The 5,200-nt window shown below is 41.3% G+C and overlaps 1 long non-coding RNA gene across 1 annotated transcript; it reads left to right on the top strand.

Moving 5' to 3' along the window:
• Positions 1–4,052: 4,052 nt before the first annotated feature.
• LOC135569030 (uncharacterized) lies at positions 4,053–4,932 on the top strand. The gene is made up of 4 exons (XR_010462810.1): positions 4,053–4,294; positions 4,389–4,428; positions 4,548–4,628; positions 4,847–4,932. It is a non-coding gene; the product is annotated as an uncharacterized LOC135569030 (long non-coding RNA).
• The last annotated feature ends 268 nt before the right edge of the window (positions 4,933–5,200 follow it).

Consider the following 5,200-nt stretch of genomic DNA (forward strand, 5'->3'; position numbering starts at 1 on the left):
TGTCCTGCTCTTACACATATCCCAGAGGTCAAACAGTCACAACAACCACATGGTATAAATGGAATAGTTTGACCTGGACTCAAATCCAAGATAAATATGAGGATCGTATAGAGTACCGGGGGAATAAGGAGAATGACTGCACCCTGAGAATCACAGACCTGAGAGAGGAGGATTCAGCATCATATTACTTCGCATTTACAACAGGCTCAAGGACATCTGGCTCAGATGTCACTCTCTCTGTCACAGGTTCTGTAATCTGACATAAAGAGAACAGTTACCACTTCTAATGATTTATTACATTTTCAATGAGAACTTGGAAGGGTGCCGACTGACAGATGTTCTCCATTGTTGTTTCATGACTACAGATCTAAAGGTGACTGGGGGAATGTGGACAAGAGGGGAGTATTGGACGACACTGACCTGTATCACCACCTGTACTCTGACTGACAACCCCACCTACATCTGGTACAAGAACGGACACAAAGTAAAGGAGGACATTTCCAGCCTGGACTCAGACTCCTTTAGTGATGCAGACAGTTACTCCTGTGCTGTAAAAGGCCATGAGGATCTCCTCTCTCCTGCAGTGTGTGAGTGTGGATTCAACTCAGTATTCTAGTATAACTTTTCAAGTGTAATTATTCTGTCTAATAAACAGTCCTCATATATAACACTTAGCATAACAGTAACACAGGATGGCAGAACTATTTTGGATTACTGATGCTCACGATCCCACTGTATAAATCATGCTTTCTTATCATTATATTTCAGTTGTCCAGGGTCAGAGCTGCAACAGAGTGACTTACACCAAGAGGAGAATCTGTGTCTTGAAGGGGTCAACAGTGGACATATCATGTACTTATTTCAGTCTTTATAACATCACATCATCACTCTGGTTTAGTCCAAAACAGAGTGACAGCTGGAGGGATGAGTTGATCCCTGAGGACCTAACCACAGACCCAGGGTATGCAGGTCGTGTGGAGTATGTTGGAGAGAAGGAGAGAGGTCACTCCACCCTGAGAATCACAGATCTGAGAGAGGAGGACTCTGCTGAGTACAAGTTCATATTCAACACACAAACCTCAGGATGGGGGTACAGCTTCCCTGGAACAACTCTGACTGTCACAGGTAACACTGGATCATGTTTATACATACAGGATCATGTTTATACACACAGGATCATGTTTATAAATACAGGATCATGTTTATACATACAGGATCATGTTTATACATACAGGATCATGTTTATACATACAGGATCATGTTTATACATACAGGATCATGTTTATACATACAGGATCATGTTTATACATACAGGATCATGTTTATACACACAGGATCATGTTTATACATACAGGATCATGTTTATACATACAGGATCATGTTTATATACACAGGATCATGTTTATACATACAGGATCATGTTTATACATACAGGATCATGTTTATACATACAGGATCATGTTTATACATACAGGATCATGTTTATACATACAGGATCATGTTTATACATACAGGATCATGTTTATACATACATTTCTATTAGATGTTTAATTATACATGTTTTTATCCATAATACACTATTGGTTTAATGATGTTATTGTCATTTACTCTGTATTCAGACCTGCAGGTGAAGGTGACTCCTGCCACAGAGGCAGGGAAGAGGACACTGACCTGTATCACCACCTGTACTCTGACTGACAACTCCACCTACATCTGGTACAAGAATGGACACAAAGTAAAGGAGGACACTTCCAGACTGGACTCAGACTCCTTTAGTGATGCAGACAGTTACTCCTGTGCTGTAAAAGGCCATGAGGATCTCCACTCTCCTGCAGAGTGTAAGTGTGGACTTTTACATACAACATTTGTTTCAGGTTGTCAGACGATCATTATTTAATTTGCTGTGAATGTGACGTCCACTTCTGCTTTAGTTCCGTATGCTTTGCCACGCAGTGTTGAATGGGCTTCAAGATATATCATCAAATTCATGAAAATGCAGTCAATGGATGAATTTACTTCTACCAAATACCTTTCATTATTCATGTTGTGCCTGTACACCATTGCACTTCTATCTTTGAACACTGAAGACCCATGAAAAAAAAACTACTAACGTTTATAAACTACAAAGCTGAATGATAGTCACTTCCTGGTTACTTTCACAGCATATGATTTAAACATTGTTGTTTTGTTTTTTTCATTGATACTTGGAGGTGAGGTGCCCTGATTGGTGTCACTCGTTAGTCAGAATGTGTTACAACTGTGGGGTTTTATTTTGTTTGCCTCTTCTTGGGTAAATGTTGTGGGCGCTCATGTCTTTTTGTTCCAGTTGTTGTTGACAGTACATTTTCAATGGACTCCCCCATGAGTGTCTTTCAGAGCCCACTGGTCTCATTTTTGTCTTTGTCAGTGACTCTTTTATTAATTCCCATTTTTGTTTTGGTTACATTTGAGGTTTTCTTGCTGGGGAACGTAACAGCATAAGTGTATACAGTAGATATTGTAATTAAGAATTTTATAAAGGTGTTATATTGTCTTGTATTTCAGGTCAGAAGTGTTGGAGTGTGACTTACACCCATCAGAAGATCCGTGCCTTGAAGGGGTCAACAGTGGACATATCCTGCTCTTACACATGTCCCAGTTACCATGAGATCAAACAAGCTTTCTGGTTTACTAAATGGTCTGGTATGGAGGCTGAAGATCTGAGCTCAGTGCCAGGGTATGAAGGTCATATAGAGTACCTTGGGGATAAGGAGAGTGACTGTACCCTGAGAATCACAGACCTGAGATTGAGTGACTCTGCTGGGTTCAGGTTCAGATTCATAACATCTGGAGGAAAGGGTTCTGGCTCACCTGTCTCCCTGACTGTCTCAGGTAATCTGTCACTCATCTCACATCTATGACACATATCTAGATAGCTGTACTGTGAGTGTTGTTTTGTATGTATGCTAATGAGAATGTTGTGTTTTAATCTGTTTTGATTTTAAGGAACCCAGGACTTCCTGGAAAACAGTGGAAATTATTACAGAGTTGACTGTCCTGTCTAAATATATCAAATGAATGACCGTAATGACCTTATTTAAGGGCAGTCATGCAGACACTGCAGTGTTATGTAACAGGGAAAAAACATATAATATTTCACATAATAGGACATATATAGGAGGAGAATAATGATTTGGTTCCTTTTACTCTAGATGTTGTGTTGGAGATGGATCCTACATCTGTGTCAGAGAGGGAGAATGTCACACTGAGATGTAGAACCAAATGTACACTGGACCCCATCACAGTCTACAGTTGGTATAAGAATAGACAGCCTATACCAAACAGCAACACCTACTCTCCTGTCTATATCCTATTCTCAGTCAGCAGTGAGGATACAGGCAGATACTCCTGTGCTGTAGAAGGACATGAGGATCTCCCCTCTGCTGAAGAGACTCTCACTGTCACATGTAAGTACATGGGGTGTAAACCTTTAGTTAACTATAATAACATTGTAGTGACAGAATTTAGCTCCATATGATACTTGAATTGATCATCTTCAGTAGGAAGGTGAATCTAAAAATAATTGTGTGGAAAACTACAATTGTTTAAAATGTATATCACATTTTTAACTGACCTAATTAGTTATCTTTTTAAATCCACTGTCTTTCACATCAGATGGAACAAAGAACACCTCAGTATCAGTCAGTCCCTCTGGTGACATAGTGGAGGGCAGTTCAGTGACTCTGACCTGCAGCAGTGATGCCAACCCACCCGTGGACAAATACACCTGGTACAAGAAGAACGTAACCTCACCAAAAGCATCAGGACAGAGTTACAGCATCACTATCATCAGCTCTGAGGACAGAGGAGAATATTACTGTGAAGCTAGAAACATTAGAGGGACAGAGACTTCCATCCCTGTCCATATTAATGTCATCTGTAAGTATGTCATGTTCTGTCTATTTCTGGTGCTCTGTGAGATGACAGATTTGACAGGTATGAAATATAAACACATGTACACATGGATTGTACATTGTATATCTGTGGTAGTAGAGTAGGGGCCTGAGGTCACACACTTAATGTGTTGTGAAATCTATTGTGAGTGTATTGTAATGTTTTAAAATTGTAGAACTGGCTTAATTTTGCTGGACCTAAAGGGGATCCATAATAAATACAAGCAGATATATGTTCTAACCTCTTGACACTTAAACCCAGTAAATCCTGCAGCAGTGTTTCCCTGGGTTCCTGTGGTCTGGGTGGGGGCTGTCCTGACTGCTGGAGCTCTGCTCCTCACCATCTACTGCACTCTGAAGAGGTGAGGATTTTCTAGCCAGGGTTAAATATGAAATGTATATTAACCTCCACTAGAGGTCAGTAGAAAGCATAACTCACTCTGTTCCTCTTTACAGGAGATACACAGGAGAAAGTGATGCCACAACAGACACACAGGTGATTATATCAGTTACACCTCCACCTTCACACCTGGTGACATTAATCTACTGTATCACAACAGTCTCTTTCACACTATTTTCACTGTTACCATGTTCTCTCTCTCTCTCTCGCTACAGAGTGTCCATCCTGACTGTAACAGTGACACTTACACAGGTCTGAAGATGAGGACCATGTCCCCTGACTATGACACTCTGGCAGTAAGTCTCTTATTATGTGTTTGTGTTTAGAGAAAATGATAGAGGTGTCTCAAAGTGCTCATGCATTTCCCCTCCCTCACTCCCTCCCTCACTCACTCACTCACTCACTCACCACTCACTCACTCACCACTCACCACCACCACTCACCACCACTCACCACTCACTCACTCACCACTCACCCCACCACTCACTCCCTCACTCTCTCTTTCTCTCTACAGAGTGTCCATTCTGACCCTAACAGTAACAAGTGCACATCTCTGAAGAAGAATACCAGGTCACCAGAGTGACATCCAGGCAGTAGGTGTGTTTGTTTGTGTCATTTTATGAAGTGATGTATAAAGTGCTCATTCAGTGTGTGTTTGTTCAGAATGTGAGAGACTCACCCTGTGACACATCCCCCATCAGAGATAGTGAACCACCACAGAGCCTGGACTGAATAGAACCACCACAGAACCTGGACTGAAGAGAACCACCACAGAACCTGGAATGAAGAGAACCATCACAGAACCTGGAATGAAGACAACCCCCACAGAACCTGGACTGAAGAGAAGCACCACAGAACCTGGACTGAA

This window comes from Oncorhynchus nerka, unplaced genomic scaffold (genome assembly GCF_034236695.1).
Source record: "Oncorhynchus nerka isolate Pitt River unplaced genomic scaffold, Oner_Uvic_2.0 unplaced_scaffold_1252, whole genome shotgun sequence".
Lineage (NCBI taxonomy): Eukaryota > Metazoa > Chordata > Actinopteri > Salmoniformes > Salmonidae > Oncorhynchus > Oncorhynchus nerka.